The sequence below is a fragment of the Lagenorhynchus albirostris genome, chromosome X (genome assembly GCF_949774975.1).
Source record: "Lagenorhynchus albirostris chromosome X, mLagAlb1.1, whole genome shotgun sequence".
NCBI classification, from domain to species: domain Eukaryota; kingdom Metazoa; phylum Chordata; class Mammalia; order Artiodactyla; family Delphinidae; genus Lagenorhynchus; species Lagenorhynchus albirostris.
In genome coordinates this window covers 68,950,539-68,974,137 of record NC_083116.1, presented here as the reverse complement: position 1 = coordinate 68,974,137, position 23,599 = coordinate 68,950,539, and the positions used below count along the sequence as shown (strand labels likewise).

The 23,599-nt window shown below is 37.3% G+C and overlaps 1 long non-coding RNA gene and 1 pseudogene across 2 annotated transcripts in view; both read left to right on the top strand.

Annotated features, from left to right (window-relative positions):
* Positions 1-1,364: 1,364 nt before the first annotated feature.
* Positions 1,365-23,599, top strand: part of LOC132513905 (uncharacterized) — a 36,207-nt gene continuing 13,972 nt past the window's right edge. The window contains exons 1-3 of one of the 2 annotated variants that reach the window (XR_009538572.1): positions 1,365-2,474; positions 4,404-4,463; positions 10,122-10,239. This is a non-coding gene — a long non-coding RNA (uncharacterized LOC132513905). Of the gene's footprint in view, positions 4,464-10,121; positions 10,240-23,599 lie in introns of both variants that reach the window. The other variant, XR_009538571.1, reaches the window with a different exon arrangement.
* LOC132513035 (dnaJ homolog subfamily B member 6-like) lies at positions 5,174-10,046 on the top strand (annotated as a pseudogene).

The following is a 23,599-nucleotide window of genomic DNA, read 5'->3' as shown; positions in this document are numbered from 1 at the left end:
TCCTGTCTTGCTAGTTGTTTGGCATAGGATGTCTAGCACTGTAGCTTGCTGGTCGTTGAGTGAAGCTGGGTGCTGGCGTTGAGATGGAGATCTCTCGGAGATTTTTGCTGTTTGATATTATGTGCAGCTGGGAGGCCTCTTGTGGACCAGTGTCCTGAAGTTGGCTCTCCCACCTCAGAGGCACAGCACTGACTCCTGGCTGCAGCACCAAGAGCCTTTCATCCACAGGGCTCCTTAATTTGGGATGATTCGTTGTCTATTCAGGTATTCCACAGATGCAGGGTATATCAAGTTGATTGTGGAGCTTTAATCCGCTGCTTCTGAGGCTGCTGGGAGAGATTTCCCTTTCTCTTCTTTGTTCTGACAGTTCCCAGGGGCTCAGCTTTGGATTTGGCCCCGCCTGTGCGTGTAGGTCGCCGGAGGGCGTCTGTTCTTTGCTCAGACAGGACGGGGTTAAAGGAGCCGCTGATTAGGAGGCTCTGGCTCACCCAGGCCGGGGGGGTAGGGAGGGTCACGGAGTGTGGGGCGGGCCTGCAGCGGCAGAGGCCGGCGTGACGCTGCAGCCTGAGGGCGCCGTGCGCTCTCCCGGGGGAGCCGTCCCTGGATCCCGGGACCCTGGCAGTGGCGGGCTGCACAGGCTCCCCGGAAGGGCGTGTGGCTAGTGACCTGTGCTCGCACACAGGCCTCCTGACGGCGGCAGCAGCGGCCTCAGCGTCCCATGTCCGTCTCTGGGCTCCGCAATCTTAGCCGCGGCTCGCGCCCGTCCCTGGAGCCCTCTCAAGCAGCGCTCTTAATCCCCTCTCCTCGTGCACCAGGAAACAAAGAGGGACGTAAAAGTCTCTTGCCTCTTCGGCAGGTCCAGACCCCTCCCCGGACTCTCTCCCGGCCAGCCGCGGCGCACCAACGCCCTGCAGGCTGTGTTCACGCCGCCAACCTCAGTCCTCTCCCGGCGCTCCGACAAAAGCCGGAGCCTCAGCTCCCAGTCCCGCCCGCCCCGGCGGGCGAGCAGACAAGCCTCTCGGCTGGTGAGTGCCGGTCGGCCCAATCCTCTGCGCTGGAATCTGTCCGCTTTGCCCTCCGCACCCCTGTTGCTGTGTTCTCCTCCGCGGCTCCCAAGCTCCCCCACTCCGCCTCCCGAAGTCTCCACCCGCGAAGGGGCTTCCTAGTGTGTGGACACTTTTCCTCCTTCACAGCTCTCTCCCGCTGGTGCAGGACCCGTCCCTATCCTTTTGTCTCTGTTTAGTTTTTTCTTTTGCCAGGTACGTGGGGGGTTCCTTGCCTTTTGGGAGGTCTGAGGTCTTCTGCCAGCGTTCAGTAGGTGCTCCGTAGGAGTTGTTCCACGCGTAGATGTCTGTTTCTAGTTTTTTTGATGATGGCCACTCTGACTGGTGTGAGGTGATACCTCATACTTCTTTTTTTTAATTAGTTAATTTTTGGCTGCATTGGTTCTTTGTTGCTGCATGTGGGCTTTCTCTAGGTTCAGTGAGTGCGGGCTACTCTTCATTGTGGTGTGCAGGCTTCTCATTGCAGTGGCTTCTCTTGTTGTGGAGCTTGGGCTCTAGGCACGTGGGCTACAGTAGTTGTGGCATGCGGGCTCAGTAGTTGTGGCTCACAGACTCTAGAATGCAGGCTCAGTAGTTGTGGCACATGGGCTTAGTTGCTGCATGGCATGTGGGATCTTCCCTGACCAGTGATTAAGCCCATGTCCCCTGCATTGGCAGGTAGATTCCCAGCCACTGCTCCACCAGGGAAGTCCCGATTTCTTTACTTCTAATTTTGGGTTTTATTTGTTTTTCTTTCTCTAGTTCCTTTAGGTATAATTTTATGTTGTTTGATATTTTTCTTGTTTCCTGAGGTAAGCTTGTGTCACTATAAACTTCTCTCTTAAAACTGCTTTTGTTGCATCCCATAGGTTTTGGACTGTTGTGTTTTCATTTTCATTTTTCTGTAGGTAGTTTTTTAAATTTCCATTTTGATTTCTTCAGTGATCCATTGGTTGTTTAGTCCATATAGTTTTGCCTTCACATGTTTGTGCTTTTTGCAGTTTTTTTCTTGTAGTTGATGTCTAGTCTCATAGCATTGTGGTCGGAAAAGACGCTTGATATGATTCCAATTTTCTTAAATTTACTGAGGCTTGTTTTGTGGCCTATCATGTGATCTATCCTGGAGAATGTTCCATGCACACTTGAAAAGAATGTGTATTCTGCTGCTTTCGGATGGAATGCTTTATATATATATCAATTAAGTACAACTTGTCTAATATGTCATTTAAGCCCAGTATTGTTTATTTTTTGTCTGGATTATCTATCCATTTATGTAAGGGGGTTGTTAAAGTCCCCCACTTTTATTGTGTTACTGTCAATAAGAAAAATGAACACAAGCATACTACTAAAGGAAATCATCAAACGAAATGGAGAGAAACTAAAAGAAGAAGAAAAGAACAGGGAAAACTGACAAAAATAATCAGAAAACAGGTATAAGTACATACCTATCAATAATTACTTTAAATGTTAGTGGACTAAATGCTCCAATCAAAAGATACAGGGTGGCTGGATAAAAAAAACAAGACCCATCTATATGATGCTTACAAGAGACTCACTTCAGAACTAAACACACATGCATACTGAAAATGAAGGGATGGAAAAAGATATTTTATGCAGATGGAAATGATAAGAAAGGGGTGTACCAATAATATCAGGAAAAATCTTTAAAGCAAAGTCTCAACAACAGACAAAGAAGGGCATTATATTATGATAAAGGGATGAATACAAGAAGTGTATATTTTACTTTTTAACATTTATGGATCCAATGTAGGAGTACCTAAGTATATAAAGCAAATACAGATATAAAGGGGAAATTTGACAATACAATAATGGCAGGGTACTTTAGCACCCCAATTTCATCAAAGGACAGATCATCAAGCTCTAAAGACTTTACCAAAAAACTATTATAAATAAGAGATGGATTCAGTAAAGTTGCAGAACAGAAAATTAATACACAGAAATCTGTTAAATTTCTATACAGTAATAATGAGCTGTCAGAAAGAGAAGTGAAGAAAACTATCCCATTTACAGTTGTATCAAAAAGAATAATACACCCAGGAACAAATTTAACGAGGTGAAATACCTGGACTCTGAAGAGTAGAAGATATTGTTGAAGAAGACACAAATAAATGGAAAGATATTTCCTGCTCATTGATTGGAAGAATTCACATTGTTTAAATGTCCATATTATTTAAAAGAATCTATGCATTCAGTGCAATTCCTGTCTGAATCTTAAGGACATTTTTCATAGAAATAGAACAAAAAAATTCTAAAATTTATGTGGAACCACAAAATACCCCAAATAGTCAAAGCAACCCTGAGAAAAAAGATCAAATCTGGAGGTGTAACACTCTTTAGTTTCAAAGTATATTACAAAGGTATAGTAATCAAAACAGCATGGTATTGGCAGAAACTCAGACATATGTGGGCAATTAATTTATGATAAAGTAGCAAAGAACATACAGTGGAGAAACAATACTCTTTTCAGTAAATGATGTTGGGGAAACTTGACAGTCACATGCAAAGCAAAAAGAAAAATGAAACTAGATCGATCACCTTGTTTCACCATAAAGAAAAATCACCTGAAAATGGATTGTATGTAAGCTTTGAATGTAAGAACTGGAACCATAAAACTAGAATAAAACATAGGCAGTATGCTCTTTGAAATCAGTCGCAGCATTATCTTTCTGGATATGTCTCCTCAGGCATGGGGACCAAAACAAAAACAAATGAGACTACATTAAACTAAATAGTTTCTGCCTATCAAAGGAAATCATCAACAAAACAAAAAGAGAACCTCCTGAATGGGAGAAGATATTTGCAAATCATATATCCAATAAGGGGTTAATATCCAAAATATATAAAGAATTCATAGAACTCAAAAACAAAAGCAAACAACCTGATTAAAAAGGGGGGCAGAGGAAATGAATAGACATTTTCCAAAGAAGACATACAGATAGCCAACAGGCACATGAAAAAATATTCAACATCGGTAATTATTAGTGAAATAAATATCTGGTAAAGATAAATACATGGGAAATTGTGTAATGCCAATTTTTATTTTCTACATGATTGAAAAGATAAATGCATTAGAATTATCATTCTATTTATCGGGCACACAATTTATAACTATGTAGTCTATGTCATCAATGATAGAAAGAGGGAAGGACAGAGCTCTACTGGAGCAGGGGTTTTGTATGATATTGAAGTTAAGGTGGTATACATTCTTTTTTGTTTTTTAATTGAAGTGTAACTGATTTACAATGTTGCGCCAATCTCTGCTGTACAGCAAAGTGACTCAGTTATACACATATAGACATTCTTTTTTTAAATATTTTTTTCCATTTTGTTTTATCCTAGGACATTGGATATAGTACCCCTTGCTATACAGTAGGACCGTTTTGTTTATCCATTCTAAATGTAATAGTTTGCATCTACCAACCCCAAACTTCCAGTCCATCCCTCTCCCTCCCCCCATCCCCCTTGGCAACCACAAGTCTGATCTCTAGGTCTGTGAGTGTGTTTCTGTTTTGTAGATAGGTTCATTTGTGCTGTATTTCAGATTCCACATATAAGTGATATCATATGGTATTTTTCTATTTCTGACTTGCTTCACTTAGTATGATAATATCTGTTTGCATCCAGGTTGCCATAAATGGCATTACTTTGTTCTTTTTTATGGCTGAGTAGTTTATATGTTGTTTATATGTACCTCATCTTCTTTATCCATTTTCTGTCAATAGACATTTAGGTTGTTTTGATATTTTGGCTATTGTTAATAGTGCTGCTGTGAACATTGGGGTGCATGTATCTTTTTGAATTATAGTTTTGTCCGGTTATATGCCCAGGAGTGGGATTGCTGGATCATATGGTAATTCTATTTTTAGTTTTCTGAGGAACCGCCATACTGTTTTCCATAGTGGCTGCACCAACTTACATTCAAGGGTGGTATACATTCTAATTAGACTGTTATAACTTTAAGGTGCTAAATGTAATGATCAGTGTACCCACAAAGTACCTATGTATAGAATATACACTAAAAGTAATAAGAAGGGAATCAAAATGTTTCACTAGAAAAAAAATCATCCAAACACAAAAGATGTCAGTAAAATGGTAGGAAATGAGTTACAAAAATGCCATAAGGCATATAGTAAACAAATAGCAAAATGGCAGAAGAAGTACCTCCTGATTGATAACTACTTGGAATGTAAAAAATCTTTAATCAAAAGACATAGCTTGGCAGAATAGATAAAACATGATCAAACTATATTGTACCTAAAAGAGACTCATGGGGACTTCCCTGGTGGCACAATGGTTAAGAATCCACCTGCCAATGCAGGGGACACGGTTCGATCCCTGGTCCAGGAAGATCCCACATGCTGCAGAGCAACTGGGCCCATGCACCACAACTACTGAGCCCGTGCTCTAGAGCCCGCGCGCCACAACTGCTGAAGCCCGCATGCCTAGAGCCTGCGCTCTGCAGCAAGAGAAGCCACCGCAATAAGAAACACACACACCGCAGGGAAGAGTAGCCCCCATTCGCCGCAACTAGAGAAAGCCCACGCACAGCAATGAAGACCCAATGCAGCCAAAAATAAATAAATAAATTTGTTAAAAAAATTTTTTAAAACAGACATATTTTAGATCTAACACACAAATATATTGACAGTGAAGAAGACTCCATGCAAATAGTAACTGAAAGAGATCAGGCGTGTCTATACTAATATGAAATAAAGTAGATTTTAAATCAAGAAGTTTATAGTAGGTGGAGGAATTATATATTAATAAAATATTCAATTCAACAAGAAGACATAACAATTGTAAACATTTACAAACCTAATAACAGATCCTCAAAATATATGAAGGAAACTGGACAGAATTGAAGGAAGAAATAGGTAGTTCTTCATAAGAGTGAGAGGCTTCAATACTTCTCTTTCTATAATGGAAATAGCAACCAAACAGAAAATAAGTAAGGAATTAGAGGACTTGAACAACTCTGAACCAAATACACCTAACAGACATATATAAAGTACATTCTACACAACAACAGCAGATTACACATTCTCTCACATGCACATGGAACTTTCTCCAGGACAGAGTATATTTTAAGCTACAAAACAAGTCTCAATAGATGTAAAAAGATGGTTATCGTACAAAGTATCTTCACTGACCACAACAGGATGAAGTTAGATATCAACAACAGAAGGAACTAATAAAATCACAAATATATTAAAATTAAACAACACATTCAAACAGCCAATTGGTCAAAGAAGAAATTGTAATGGAAATTAGAAAATACTTAGAGACAAGTGCAAATAAAAACACATTAAAATTACACTATGCAGTGAAAACAGTTGTTAGAGGAAAATGTATATCTGTAATTATGTAGATCTAAAAAGAATAAAGGTCTCAGATCAGTAACCTAACTTCACACCTGAAGGAACCAGAAAAAGAAGAAACTATCCCAAAGGTAACAGAAAGAAGGAAATAATAAAGATCAAAGTAGTGATAAAATAGAGACTAAGCAAACAATAGAGAAAATTAATTAAATCAGAAGACGGTTCCTTGGAAAGATAAACAAAATCACCAAATGTTTAGTAAGACTAAGAAAAAACAGGGAGAGAGAGTACATACAAATAACTAAGATGAGAAATGTAAGTGGTGACACAACAACTGACCTTAACAAAATTAAATTAATTGTAAGAAAATAGTATGAAAAATTGTACAGCAAATTAGATAACTTAGAAGAAATGGATAAATTCCTTGAAATACACAATTCACCTAAACTGACTCAAGAAGAAATAGAAAATCTCAACAGACCTAACAAGTAAAGAGAATGAATCACTAACATAACACCTGACGACAAAATTAAGTCCTGAATTAATTTTGGTGATTTCCGCCAAACATTTAAACAAGAGATAAAAACAATACTTTTAGTACTCTTTCAAAAAATTAAAGTACTTCCTAACTCATTCGATGAGAACAGCATTGCTCTGATACAAAACCAAATAAAGACATAACAAGGAAGAAAATTATAGATCAATATCCCTTATTAATATAGATGCAAAAGTCCTCAACAAAATATTAGAAAACCAAATCCAGTTGCATATTAAATGGATTACTCACCATGTCCAAGTCAAATTTATTCCAGGAATGCAAGGGTGGTGGTTCAACATAAGGAAAGCAATCAATGTAATACATGATGTGAATAGAGCAAAGGGAAAAAACCCTCATGATCATCTCAATTTATGCAGGAAAGGCATTTGACAAAATCCAACATCCTTTCTTGATAAATACTCTGAAAACTGGGAATATAGGGAAAATTCTGCGACATGATACAGGACATTTATGAAAAACCCACAGTTAACATCATACTCATTGATGAAAGACTGCAAATTTTACCCCTAAGATCACTAACAAGGCAAGGATACCCACTTTCATCATTTGCCATTCATGTCTTACTGGAAGTACTAGCAATAGCTATTATACAAGAAAAGGGGCATCCGCATTGGAAATGAAGGGGTAAAGCTACCTCTATTCACAGATTATGTGATCTAATCTTTAGAAAATCCAAAGGAATCCGCAAGAAAGCTAGTAGAACTAAAAAGCGAGTTCTTCATAATTGCAGGGTACAAATGAAAACAAAAATCAGATGTATTTCTGTACACCACCAACAATCTAAAAATGAAATTAAGAATAGAATTCCATTTATAATAATATCTAAGAGTTTAAATCCAAGGAGAGAAAGGAAATCTTGGGAAGCTGCCGTCTGCACCTCCATGACCAGCACAGCCATGCCAGAGTCAACAGGAGACCCAGGCCATCACCCCATCACTGCTGCTTCTATCCACCTGCTTCCACGTCCTTGGATTCCTTCCAACAGCTTGCTAAAACATGATGGATTACTATGAAGTTCTATGCATGCAGAGACATGCTTCAGCCAAGGATATTAAAAAGGCTTATTGGAAACTGGCATCAGCATAGCAACCAGATAAAAATCTTGACAAGAAAAAGGGAGAGAAAATTCAAATAGCCAAGGTATATGAGGTGTTTGAGGTGTTATCACATATTAAAAAAATGGGACATCTATGACAGATATGCTAAAAAACAATTAAATGATGGAGGTGGAAGTCATTTTGACAGGCCATTTGAGTTTGGCTTCAGATTCCTTAATCCAGATGTCTTCAGGGAATATTTTGGTGGAAGAGACTTTTTTTATTTGACCTCTTTGAAGACCCACTTGAGAACATATTTGGTCATTGCAGGGGCCCCATGGAAACAAAAGCTGGGGCACAGGGTCATTTTTCTCTGCCTTAAGTGGATTTCCGTCTTTTGGAGGTGGATTTTCTTCTTTTGACCCAAATTTACATTGTTCAGTTCACTACGTCATGGAGGCCTCACTTCATTCTCTTCCATGTCATTTGGTGGTAGTGGGATGGGCAACTTCAAATCTATGTCAACTTCTACTAAATTAATTAATGACAGAAAAATCACTACAAAGAGAATTGTCAAGAATGGTGAAGAAAGATTAGAAGTTGAAAAAGATGGCCAGTTAAAGTCCTTAACAATAAAATGCAAGGAGCAGCAGCTATGCTTGGATAAGGAGTAATTGCATGCATTTAACTGAAATGTTAAACTATAAGTATAGGAACATTTGTTGAAGATTTGAAATGAATTCAACTTCTAGTATAACTGTACCTAATGTAAAGTATTTATAAACAGTTCACTGGAGCCCCTATTTGTCATATGCTTTCGAGTTTATTGTTGGGACCACATAACAGTTCCATATTTTTTTGTCTTTAAAATTGTTGTAAATCTGTATATGCACATTGCTTTTCTATTAAATGTAATCTAAGGTGGCTTTGATTCTTTTGTACACTAACAGCTGCAAAGAGCTTCTTTTGCATTGTGTTTGAAACATGAGCCAAGTAGTGTCAGTCAGCTGTAAAGTCAGTATTGCCAGGATGAATCTTACACACACACACACACACACACACACACACACACACACACACATACACAAATTCAATTTTTTTCAGTATTTAATAGTGAAAGACATTAATGGTAACACACTTTTGATTTAATATAAATTGAGGATGTTTTCTACTTGTGCATGAATGCTGGCAACTTAGTACATTTTGACAATTGTTTAAACATGTAATTATAAGCTTAGGTTTAAAAAAGTAAAGCTGGTAAGCTGGGTCTTTGTCATTTGCTTTAAAAAAAGAATGTAAATGTGAATGTGTTTAATGCATTCCTTCCTGAGTGGGACCTGTAAAAACTTAATTAATTTAATTAATTTATGAATTAAATTCTCAGTAATAAATTTAGGCAAAAGGCTAGTACACCAAAAATTATAAAACATTTTGCTGAGAGAATCCTTGTGCATTTCTGGTGGGAATGTAAAAAGGTGTAATTGCTATGAAAAACAGTTTGGCAATTTTTCAAAAGGTTCAATATAGAACTACCAAATGACACAGCAATTCCACTCCTAGGTTTATATCCGAAAGAACTCAAAACAGGAACTCAGATATTTGTAACAAGTTTCATAGCAGCATTATTCACAATAACCAAAAGGTGGAAACAACCGAAGTGTCAATCAACAGGTGAATGGATAAACTATATGTGGTATATTCATACAATGGAATATCATTCTGTCATAAAAAGGAATTACATTTTGATATAGGATATACCATGGGTAAACCTTGAAAACATTATGCTTAGTGAAATAAGCCAGATACAGATGAAAATATAATATTGTATCCTTTCACTTTTATGACATGCCTAGAATAGGCAAATTCATAGAGACAGAAAGTAGAACAGAGATTACCAGAGGCTGGGGGCAAGGGATGGGGTTAGAAGCTCAGGTTTTTGTTTAATGTGTATGGGGGTTTGGTTGGGATGATGAAAACGTTTTGGGTATTGATTTAGTAGTGATGTTTACAAAACATTGTATATTTAATGCCACTTACAAATGATTAAAATGATAAAAAATTATGTATATTTTACCACAATAAAAATGAAAAAGAAATTAAGGCATTTCCAGATCTACAAAGACTGAGGGTTTTTTTTTACTAGCAGACCTGTCCTTCAATGAATGCTAAAGAGAGTCCTTTAGTTTGAAATATATGGATACTAGACAGTAACTCAACTCGACATGAAGAAATAAAGAACAGCAGGAAACGTAACTAAATAGGTAAATGTAAAAGCCAGTATTATTGTATTTTTGGCTTATAACTCCTTTTTCCCTATATGATTTAAAAGACAGTTGCAAAACGCAGTAATTATAAATCTGCATTAATGGGAACACAGCATGTAAAGATGTATTCTGTGGCAATAGAAGCATACAGATTGGGAGAGGAATGGAGATATATAGAAGCAAAATGTATACTATTGAAATTATGTCAGTGTTACTCTGAACTAGATTGTTATAAATTAAGATGTTAATTGTAATCCTAAGGCAACCAGTAAGATAATGACTAAAAGATATAGTAAAAGAAATGATAAGGGAATGAAAATAATACACTAGAAAATATCTATTTAATACTAAAAAAGGAAATAAAATAAGTATGGAGAAACCAAAAAGACATAAGATATGGAACATTAATATCCAAATGCTACAAATAAGTCCTTCCTTATCCATAATTACATTAGATGTAAGTGGATTAACCTCTCGAATTAAAAGGCAGAGATTGGCAGAATGGATTTTTTAAAAAATGATCCAACTAAATGCTGTCTACAGATACTTTAGTTTTAATGACACAAATTGTTTGAAAGTAAAAATATAGTGTATGGAAACAGTACTCACAAGAGAGCTGAAGTTCATATGCTAATATCAGACAAAATAGACTTTGAAATAAAATTGTCACTAGAGAGAAAGGACATTTTTTTTGGCTGCATTGGGTCTTCATTGCTGCATGCGGGCTTTCTCTAGTTGTGGTGAGCGGGGACTACTCTTCATTGTGGGGCATGGGCTTCTCATTGCGGTGGCTTCTCTTGTTGCAGAGCACGGGCTCTAGGTTCACGGGCTTCAGTAGTTGCAGCACTCAGGCCCTAGAGTGCACAGGCTTCAGTAGTTGCAGCACGTGGGCTCAGTAGTTGTGGTGCGTGGGCTCTAGGGCACACAGGCTTCAGTAGTTCTGGTGTGCAGGCTCCATAGTTGTGGCTCACAGGCTAGTTGCTCCATGGCATGTGGAATCTTCCGGGACCAGGGATCGAACCTATGTCCCCTGCATTGGTAGGCGGATTCTTAAACACCGCACCACCAGGGAATCCTGAGAAAGGACATTGTATAATGATGAAATCATCAATCCCTGGAAAAAATATAATAATTTAAGCACCTCACAACAGAGCACCTCACAACAGAGCTCCAAAATATATAAAGTAAAAATGGAGAGAATGGAAGGGAGAAATAGGTAATTTAATCATAAGAGTTGGATATGTCAATACCCTACTTTCAATAATAGAAAAAGTAGATGGAAGATCAGCAAGGAAATGGAAGACTTGAACATCCCTAATTACCAAGCAGACCTAATAGTTACCTATAGAACACTTCACCCAATTTCATCAGAATATTATTCTCAAGGGAACCTGGAACATTGTGCATGATAGATTGTATCTTAAGCCATTAACATGTGTTAATAAATTTTAAAAGGATTTAAATCATACAAAGTAAGTGTTGTAATTAAAGTAAAATGAAATATAAAATTAGTAACAGAAGGAAATTTAGAAAAACCACAAAATGTGGAAATCAAACAACACACTACCAAATAAGGAATGGGTTAAAAAGGAAATCATAAGGGAATGTAAAATGGTGCATTTGCTGTGGAAAATAAGTTTGGCAGTTGCTCAAAAAGATAAAATAAAGTTACTTTATGACACAGCAATTCCTCTCCTAGGTATATACCCAAGAGAAATGAAAACATATGTCCATACAATACTTGTACATGACTGGTTATAAGAGCATTATTCATAATAGCCAAAAAAATGAAAATAACCCAAATGTATTCAATACATTAAATGTTGGATGGACAAATAAAATGGATGTGGACAAATAAAATGTGGCATAACCATCCAAAGGAATATTATACAGAAATAAAATGAAATGAACTGATATATGCTGCAAGATGGATAAACATTGAAAATATGCTAAGTGAAAGAAGCCATATACAAGAGGCTACATATTCTATGATTCCATTTATATGAAGTAATCAGAATAGACAAATCTGTAGAGACAAATCTATAGAGATAGAAATCTGTAGAGTAGTTATTGCTATCACATGGGAGGAAAGACAAACTAGGACTAACTACTAATAGGTATGGCTTGGTTTTGGGGGTGGGGGTATCAATAGAAATAGTTTGGAATTAGATAGTGGAGATGGTTGCAGAACCTAATGAATGTCCCCAAAACCACAGAAGTGTACCCTTTAAAGTGGTGAATTTTACCTCATGTAAAGTACATGTGAATTTTAAAACCCTATAGGTCCCCCATGTGGCCACAAATTATTTACAATCCTCCCACATGCAAAATACACTTACCCACTACAAAGGCCCACAAAAGTCTCATCTCACTATACCATCAGCTCAAAGTCCGTGAAATCATCTAAATCAGATCCATGCACAGATGAAGTTTTTCAGGTATACTTTCTTAAGTAAATCACCTCAAGTATAGTTCTTGATCTGAGTTATGTGCACTCCATTTGCCCAACATACAGGGTCGAGACTGATAAAACCCCTATGGGTATTCCTATTCAAATAGGGAGAAAATGTGAAGCACAAAGAAGTACATAGAAATTCTGAAATCCAGACAGGAAAAATTTGGAAGTTTCTTCATTAAGGACTCAGCCCCATTCCTGCCCAGGAATGGCTCAGTCCTTACTCATTGTTCTTGGTTCCACACTTTGAGTCATCCTTCCTTTGATTTGCTAGGTAAGCTATATTTTCAACTGCGTAGCTTTTGTGGTTTGCTCCCTGCTAGTAGGTTTCGGAGGTTCAAAGTCCTTTTTTCCTTTTTGTAGTGTTTTTGTCCCTGTCAGTGAAAGTTGGTGGTATGTCTGGAAATGTAATTCTTTTAAAATCATTTTGGTCTCCTATGAATAAACACCACACCCTGAATTTCTTCCAATTAAACCCTTCTTCACCCTGGTCTTATGTCAGGAGGGTTGTATAATAAAGTTTTTATGTTTCTTAGATACTCTTGTTTGATGAAGATACTCTTAGGTACACCCTTAAACTCTAAAGTGCTATTTTTGTCCAACTTAATATTCTAAAGCAGAACACTGTATCTTTTTGATGCCTTAACAAAGGATTTTAGAGCTATAACTTCAGCTTCACCTTGAGAGCATACAGTATTTTTCTGGCAGGACCCTGGGTTTGATTGTTACTTGGAAGCCATTTCTTAACTTCAACATAGTTTGCCTTTAGGAGAGAATGAGAATTTTCCAAACTGTTAGGTCTAAACTTGTTCATGTTTAATACTCCTTTTTTTTTTTTAGATTTTAAGGAACCTCCATACGGTTCTCCATAGTGACTGTATCAGTTTACATTCCCACCAACAGTGCAAGAGGGTTCCCTTTTCTCCACACCCTCTCCAGCATTTATTATTTGTAGATTTTTTTGATGATGGCCATTTGGATTGGTGTGAGGTGATATCTCACTGTAGTTTTGATTTGTGTTTCTCTAATGATTAATGATGTTGAGCATTCTTTCATGTGTTTGTTGGCAATCTGTATATCTTCTTTGGAGAAATGACTATTTAGGTCTTCTGCCCAGTTTTGGATTGGGTTGCTTTTAGATACTGAGCTGCATGAGCTGCTTGTAAATTTTGGAGATTAATGCTTTGTCAGTTGCTACATTTGCAAATATTTTCTCCCATTCTGAGGGTTGTCTTTTGGTCTTGTTTATGGTTTCCTTTGCTGTGCAAAAGCTTTTAAGTTTCATTAGGTCCCAATTGTTTATTTTTGTTTTTATTTCCATTTCTCTAGGAGCTGGGTCAAAAAGGATCTTGCTATGATTTATATCATAGAGTGTTTTACCTATGTTTTCCTCTAAGAGTTGGATATTATCTGGCCTTACACTTATGTCTTTTATCCATTTTGAGCTTATTTTTGTGTATGGTGTTAGAGAGTGTTCTAATTTCATACTTTTACATGTAGGTGTCCAGTTTTCCCAGCACCACTTATTGAACAGGCTGTCTTTTCTCCACTGTATATTCTTGCCTCTTTTATCAAAGATAAGGTGATCATATGTGCATGGGTTTATCTCAGGGCTTTCTATCCTGTTCCATTGATCTATATTTCTGTTTTTGTACCAGTACCATACTGTCTTGATAACTGTAGCTTTGTAGTATAGTCTGAAGTCAGGGAACCTGATTCCTCCAGCTCTGTTTTTCATTCTCAAGATTGCTTTGGCTATTCGGAGTCTTATGTGTTTCCATACAAATTGTGAAATTTTTTGTTCTAGTATGACCCAGCAATCCCACTACTGGGCATATACCCTGAGAAAACCATAATTCAAAAAGAGTCATGTACCAAAATGTTCATTGCAGCTCTATTTACAATAGCCAGGACATGGAAGCAACCTAAGTGTCCATCAACAGATGAATGGATAAAGAAGATGTGGCACACATATACAATGGAATATTACTCAGCCATAAAAAGAAACGAAATTGAGTTATTTATAGTGAGGTGGATGGACCTAGAGTCTGTCATACAGAGTGAAGTAAGTCAGAAAGAGAAAAACAAATATCTTATGCTAACACATATATATGGAATCTAAGGGGGAAAAAAAGGTCATGAAGAACCTATGGGTAAGACAGGAATAAAAACACAGACCTACTAGAGCATGGACTTGAGGATATGGGGAGGGGGAGGGGGAGGCTGTGATGAGGTGAGAGAGTGGTATGGACATATATACACTACCAAGCGTAAAGTGGATAGCTAGTGGGAAGCAGCCGCGTAGCACAGGGGGATCAGCTAGGTGGTTTGTGACTGCCTAGCGGGGTGAGAGAGGGAGGGTGGGAGACGCAGGAGGGAAGAGATATGGGAACATGTGTATATTTATAACTGATTCACTTTGTTATAAAGCAGAAACTAACACACCGTTGTAAAGTAATTATACTCCAATAAAGATGTTAATAAATAATAAATATATAAAATGCTAAATAGGACCACAAAGCACAGTTTAGACAGAGCAACTAAGATTAATCTTTGCCTCCAATTCTTGAGGTGCCTCTTTCACTATAAATTCTGTAACAGCTATTCTTAAAATTGTTTAAAATTTAAACTAAGCTAAATACAGGTACATGATTTATCTAACTAACCCTATTGCACAAGATTCTAGAAAATTTCTTTAGATCTATTATTTTGAATAATTTATTCCTATTGAATTATAATTTGTTTTAAATAATTGTATGAATTTCTTGTGGGGCTGGAGCTGTGGGGAATGGAAATTGGGTAAAACGGAATTTTTTATAGGACTTATAAAATTTTAGTTTGTAATACAATCTGACACGATACTTTCTTCTTAGATGAAAGTACTGAGGCTTGGGCTACATTCAAACGGAAATAAAGATTTGAAACAGTCAAAAAAAAAAGATGTGGCACATATATACATTGGAATATTACTCAGCCATAAAAAGAAACAAAATTGAGTTATTTGTAGTGAGGTAGATGGACCTAGAGTCTGTCATACAGAGTGAAGTAAGTCAGAAAGAGAAAAATAAATACCGTATGCTAACACATATATATGGAATCTAAGAAAAAATATGGTCATGAAGAACCTAGGGGCAAGACGGGAATAAAGACACAGACCTACTAGAGAATGGACTTGAGCATATGGGGAGGGAGAAGGGTAAGCTGTGACAAAGTGAGAGAGTGGCATCGACATATATACACTACCAGATGTAAAATAGATAGTGGGAAGCAGCCGCATAGCACAGGGAGATCAGCTTGGTGCTTTGTGACCACCTAGAGGGGTGGGATAGGGAGGGTGGGAGGGAGGGAGACGCAAGAGGGAAGAGATATGGGAACATATGTATATGTATAACTGATTCACTTTGTTATGAAGCAGAAACTAACACACCATTGTAAAGCAATTATACTCCAATAAAGGTGTTTTTAAAAATACAAAAAAAAAAGAATGATGTTGGCTGTAGTGGATTTTTAAATTTTTTTTAATCAAATTGAGGAAGTCCTTCTCTATTCCTAGCTTTCTGAGAGTTTCTTTCATGAATGGCTGGTGGATTTTTTCAAGTGTTTTCTTCTGCATCTATTGATATAATCATGATTTTTCTTCTCTACTCTGTTAATGTGAGAGTTTACATTATTTGACTTTCGAATGTTGAACTAGCCTTACATAGATGGAAGAAATCTCACTTGGTCATGGTGTATATCCTTTTTATATATTTTTGAATTCTGTTTACTAATATATTGTTGAATACTTTTGCATATACATTTATGAGGGATGTCATTCTCTGCTTTTTGTTTCTTATCATAGTTTGGGCAATTTTTTTTTTTTTTTTTTTTTTATTTTTTTTTTTATTTTTTTACATCTTTATTGGGGTACAATTGCTTTACAATGGTGTGTCAGTTTCTGCTCTATAACAAAGTGAATCAGTCATACATAAACATATGTTCCCATATGTCTTCCCTGTTGCGTCTCCCTCCCTCCCACCCTCCCCATCCCACCCCTCCAGGCGGTCACAAAGCACCGAGCCAATATCCCTGTGCCATGCAGCTGCTTCCCACTAGCTATCTACCTTACTGCGTTTGTTAGTGTGTATATGCCCATGACTCTCTCTCGAGTTTGGGCAATTTTTAATGGTGCATCTTCAGTTCATAAATTTTTTACCTGTTCTCTCCAATCTCTTGAGCCCACCTATTGAGCTTTTAAATTTTTACTGACTCTATGCTTTACTTCTAAAATTTCATTTGGTCTTTTTTATTTCTTCTATTTCCTTGCGGGTGCTTTCTAAATGCTTAATGAGACTTTCTGTTTTTGTTTCAGTTGTGTTTGTAATTCCTCACTGATGCTTTTTTATAAAAGTTGATTGAAAATCATTTTCAAATAATTTTATCATCTGTATCATCTCAGTGTTGACACACTTCGATTTTCTTTTTTCATTCAGTTTAAGATCCTCCTTGTTCTTGGTATAAGTGACTTTCAGTTGAAACCTGAAAATTTTAATATTACGTTATTAGACTCTGGGTGTTATTTAAATCTTCTGCTTCATCTGGTTTTCTCTGACAGTGCTTTGGCAGGGTAAAGAGTATCACCATCTTGTTACTTCCAGGTGTAAGTAGAATTCTAGATTCCCCACTTGACCTCATTACCACCTAAGGATGGGAGCTTATTTGCTTATTTTTACTGCTGGGCAAGAATCAGAATTCTGGCTTCCCTCACAGTCTCCAGTGATGCTGCAATGGGGGTGCTTTGGTACCATTAGGTGATAGTGAAGTTCCTTACTCTCCACTTCTCCTTTGATATTTCCCCAGTAGGTAAAAAAATGTTGTGCTGCATGGGGCTGAAGTCTACAGTTTCTACGTGGTCTCCACTGATATCGTGGGGATGAATGGTTTCATTGCTGACAAAGGGGGATGAGAGTCCAAGTTATCTACTTGGACCTCTTGAACATCATCCACACATGAATGTTGTGATGCTCTGCTACAACCTCATGGGAATTCTGTGGTACCCACCTGGATTTTTCTGGTATGGTTAGGGGTGAGGAGCCACAGTTCTTTTCTGTAATGTTTGACTAGAGTACAGCCATTATTATGTAAAAGTTTTCTGCCTTGTTAAGATGCTCCTTTCCTGATCTGTTGCTAGGGAAACCAGGATTTATTGGGCCTTTTACAGCAGTAATTGGCAATTTGAGGTTTCTACCTTCTTCAGTTCCAAGTCTGGGATATATTAGGCAAAGAGAAACCCCACAGAACTCATAAACATCTCTTCCTTTTGGTCCCAAGGACCCTAGCTGTCTGCCTTCTCTCCACCTTTCATATTCTTATTTTATATATAGTGTCCAGGGTTCTTATTTGCAAGAATGAATAGTAAGAAGAATAGGGAAAAGTATGTCTACTTCATCTTACCAGAAGCTTCTTTTTGGGGAAGGAATCTTCTCTCTACATCAAGTTCTTAAGTATTTATTTGGTTTGTTTTATATGTTTATGTGTGTGCATGTTAAACCAACATGGAGCAAACCATTTAACATACCGAGATTTAGTCTCTTTGAGTAAGTACATAAAGCTTTATTCAACTGCTTTGCTAATAGAGAAGAAAGAGAACACTATTAAATAAATTGATGAGTATAAGCATTATGGTTTTGCTTCCCCTCAACTTCATTTTCAAACTTTCTCAAGGGCAGCTAATAAAGAACAGAATTTGCTTATTTGAATTATACCTTGTTCCTTTAGTTGCCTAACTTCTGTTATTAATACAATGAAATTTCTAAATGATAAGTTGGGAGTGGAAGAAAGGCTCAAATTATATTCCAGGCAGATAATCAGCCCCTTTATACTTGAGACTTAGTTATACTTATAAGCATTATTCATTCTAAAATAAAGGAGTAATATTAAAAATGCTTGTATTAATAAGATACAGATACAGATTCATAATTTGAGGGAAAAGTATTTTCCCCTTAATCTTAATATAGTACCAAGTAACTCATATTTTTAAAAAGGTTTTCTCCCTTTCAAAGCCCTTTTCTATATTAATTAGTTTGGCAACATCAGCTATTGAAATGTCATTTTAAAGAGACTTTTTTTCCCTTCATTATTTATTTTAATTTTTTATTTGTTTTTATTTTTTTTTTTTTGGTTGTGCCACGTGGCATGTGGGATCTTAGTTCCCCAACCAGGGATCAAACCTGCGCCCCCTGCATTGGAAGCGCAGGGTCTTAACCACTGGACCGCCAGGGAAGTCCCAAAGATACTTTATTTTCGTTGTCCATAGTGAGAAAATGTCTTAGCATACATGATCCAACTGTAGAACAAGAGACAAATTTTTATTTGGGTTTGGATATTTTCTTGACAAATCACTTAAAATTTTATTACAGAATAAAATAAAACCCTCTTTGGAAATGGTTATATTACACTCAAACTTGCTGTGAGCTCATCTCCAGACTCTTACAAAGTAACCAGCTACAGCCTTAAAAAATAATGTGTTGATGAAAAATTAATCAATAGTGAATCTATGAAAGAGATGGAAAATTGTATTAGAGCCAACCTGAGGATTATAACCCAGGAGACAGATTGTAACCCAGAGAGCCCTGAGAACTGTTCTGCCCATTAGAGGTCAAAGCACAGTTATATACATTTTTGAGACAGAAGGTTATATATCACAGTATGTATTGACAGTGTACACAATCTAGAATTGCACTTACAAAGTAATGGGTCATCCTGACCCCTTGCAGGATTAAGAAGGAATGTTATCTCCTAAGGAATTATCTTGCTAGCACTGGGAGTATATTGCTCTATATGGTGGAGCAGGTATTTCTGCCATGGGGGAGGTCTGGTCAATGCGTAATGCAAATACACAATGCACAGCAGAAGGGAGAGAGGAGGCCAAAGGGCAGAGAAACTTTTTATGTTTAAATTTTTAGAGAGTTGCCTTAAATTATGAATTTTTATTTCATCAATCTCCCCCTTCTTATCATAAATCTTTTGATAAAAAGCATAAGGTGATCAATTATTTCATCCCTCCATGCAGGTTGCTTACCTGCCCTGGGTTCATCATGTCCCTTGATGGCTGGGACCTAGTAGCCTGGTTCTCTATTTTTGGGAAGGGGGTTGGTTATACTAATAGGATGTTCGGCAAGGACTGAAGGTCAATTCCAGGTTGTCCAATAAGATTTATGCCAGTTTTGCCTCGCATATGCATTGTGCATGTCCATTATTTTATAAAGAACTATAGATGTAATCAATAATTTCAAGTTGTTTAGACATGATTATCTTAGTAGGAGTAGGTAATATATGGCATGAAAGGCAAGAAACTATCACCTTACAAGTTAGACAAACTGTAATTAAAATTGCCAGGTGGAGTAAACAGCATTATTAGTAAAGTTTTAAGCCAAGATCCTCCTAAACCAAACCATTTTCCTAGTATTTCCCCTAAACTGGGAAGAGGATTATTCAGACCAGAAATTTGAGTCTTCATAGGTATTAAGAATGAGTTACATTAGAAGACTTGCCAGGTATAAAGACACAGCATTCAGTATGTATTATAGCACAATTCCCCCTTGAGAAGCAGTTAGAATATCAAGGGCTATGCAATTCTGTAGGACCACTTTTCTCATCATGGAGACTTCTGAATTGAGCAAGCTAATGGCTTAATTACTATCATTCAAAGCTTGCTGAGTAATTTTTAGTAAAGCTTCTATGTGAGTAATGATATCTTCTATTCCATGCGCAGGAACAAATATCACGACCAAATGATCATATCACTGAAAAACTAATCAAACCCAGTGTGCCCACATTAAAGGCAGATTGGCAGGGGCTATTTCCAAGGTTACCGGTAAGTGACCTTGAACCCAAGGGAAAACAATTGTGCATCTCCCTAACCAACCTGAGGAAAACCAAGGCCACAAACTTGTTCCACAAATCCATTGGATCCCATTAGAAGCTACACAGTATATCCCTGGTCCTCTTAACCAATTAGTTCCAAACCAATCACTGGTCCTCAAAGTTATAGTATACTGACAACTTTCAGGTGGCATCCAACATAACTTATAAGTATTGCTAGGTTGATTATCTTTGGTATGATTGGTTTGTCCCCATCAGAGAGGGTCCCTCATATTCAGGTTGCCATAGGCTGGCATCAGATAAATTCATCCCATAACTGGGGAATAATGCCACCAAAAAGACAGGTTGTTACATTTTTAGGTTTAGCCTTAGCATGCTGCTCTGGTTGGGATTGGGTAACATCCAGTGAAAAGGAGTATTTATGGCCAGGTTCAGAACAGGTGTCATTAACCAGGTAAGAGGGTCCCACTTAGTGATATCATTGGTGGCTTGCATGGTACTAGAATTTCTTTCTTCTAAGATAAAATGCCTAAGGTCTAGCCAGTCTGAACCGTGAAGAGGTTAAACCCGCCAGTGTAATCCAGAAGTGCTGGACATGGGTAATTGGCCACAAACCCAGCAAGTGGATTGATTTTTCAAATTTTCAAGTGATTGAGCCCAAGAAATAAATGCATTTGGTTCATAAGCAAACGTGAGCGATTATCAAGACCTGGTCCAGCATCTTGGGTCATCTGTTTACTTCGGATTTCATCTTCTCCTCCTGGTCTGGTAGTGCTGGTTTTAGTTAGTCAAAGCTGGGTGTCAGAAACAGGAGTTGCAGTCCATTTAGGAGAGGAGGCTTTTTAAGGTGAGCAATGTGAATCCAAGAGCTTACTCCTTTAAGTTTTGCAGCACAGATTTGTTAGTAATATCTGATATGGCCTCTTCCAATTTGGTTGTTAAGAGTCCTTTATTTGATATCTTGTCCAATAGACAAAATCTCCAGGCTGTAACCCGTGGTCCTTAGAGTCTTTGTCTCCCAGGAGCTCGCTGTGAAAGGAATTAGTAACTTTTCATTTTCTTTAAGTGCTTTAATAAGTCCTTGGCAATAATATGATACGGCACCCTTAAGTAATGCTGGTTCTTACATGCCTTCATCTAAGCACATAGGTCACCCAGTGATTATTTCAAAAGGAAACAGTTGATGTTTACCAAAAGGGATAGACCTGAGGTTGAGAAGCACCAATGGGAAAGGTTTTCACCATGAAAGACTAAAAGCCTCTGAGAATTTTGCCAATTGAGTTTTGCTGTTGTTGTTGTTATCTTCATGATCTTATGATTTTTTTTGTTTTTTTGAATTTATGAATTTTATTATGTTTATTTTTTATACAGCAAGCTCTTATTAGTTATACATTTTATATGTCAATCCCAGTCTCCCAATTCATCACACCACCACCACCACCACCCCCGCCGCTTTCCCCCCTTGGTGTCCATACGTTTGCTCTCTACATCTGTGTCTCAATTTCTGCCCTGCAAGCCGGTTCATCTGTACCATTTGTCAAGGTCCCACATATATGCGTTAATATATGATAATGTTACTCTCTTTCTGACTTACTTCACTCTGTATGACAGTCTCTAGATTCATCCACATCTCTACAAATGACCCAAATTCGTTCCTTTTTATGGCTGAGTAATATTCCATTGTATATATGTACCACATCTCCTTTATCCATTCATCTGTCGATGAGAATTTAGGTTGCTTCCATGACCTGGCTATTGTAAATAGTGCTGCAATGAACATTGGGGTGCATGTGTCTTTTTGAATTATGGTTTTCTCTGGGTATATGCCCAGTAGTGGGATTGCTGGATCATATGGTAATTCTATTTTTCGTTTTTTAAGGAACCACCATATTGTTCTCCATAGAGGCTGTATCAATTTATGTTCCCACCAAAAGAGCAAGAGGGTTCCCTTTTCTCCACACCCTCTCCAGCATTTGTTATTTGTAGATTTTCTGATGATGCCCCTTGTAACTGGTGTAGGTGATACCTCATTGTAGTTTTGATTTCCATTTCTCTAATAATTAATGATGTTCAGCAGCTTTTCATGTGTTTCTTGGCCATCTGTATTTCTTCTTTGGAGAAATGTCTATTTCGGTCTTCTGCCCATTTTTTGATTGGGTTGTTTGTTTTATAAATATTGAGCTGCATGAGCTGTTTATATATTTTGGAGATTAATTCTTTGTCCATTGATTCATTTGCAAATATTTTCTCCCATTCTGAGGATTGTTTTCTCGTCTTGTTTGTAGTTTCCTTTGCTTTGCAAAAGCTTTTAAGTTTCATTAGGTCCCATTTGTTTATTTTTGTTTTTATTTCCATTACTTGAGGAGGCGGATAAAAAAGATCTTACTGTGATTTATGTCAAAGAGTGTTCTTCCTATGTTTTCCTCTAAGGGTTTTATAGTGTCTCATCTTACATTTAGGTCTCTAATCCATTTGAGTTTATTTTTGTGTATGGTGTTAGGGAGTGTTCTAATTTCATTCTTTTACATGTAGCTGTCCAGTTTTCCCAGCACCACTTATTGAAGAGACTGTCTTTTCTCCATTGTATATTCTTGCCTCCTTTGTCATAGAATAGTTAACCATAGGTGCATGGGTTTATCTCTGGGCTTTCTATCCTTTTCCATTGATCTATGTTTATGTTTTTGTACCAGTACCATATTATCTTGATTACTGTAGCTTTGTAGTATAGGCTGAAGTCAGGGAGTCTAATTTCTCCAACTCAGTTTTTTTCCCCTCAAGACTGATTTGGCTATTTGGGGTCTTTTGTGTCTCCATACAAATTTTAAGATTTTTTGTCCTAGTTTTGTGAAAAATGCCAGTGGTAGTTTAATAGGGATTGCATTGAATCTGTAGATTGCTTTGTGTAGTATAGTCATTTTCACAATATTGATTCTTCCAATCCAAAAACATGGTATATGTCTCCTTCTGTTTGTATCATATTTAATTTCTTTCATCAGTGTCTTATAGTTTTCTGCATACAGGTCTTTTGTTTCCCTAGGT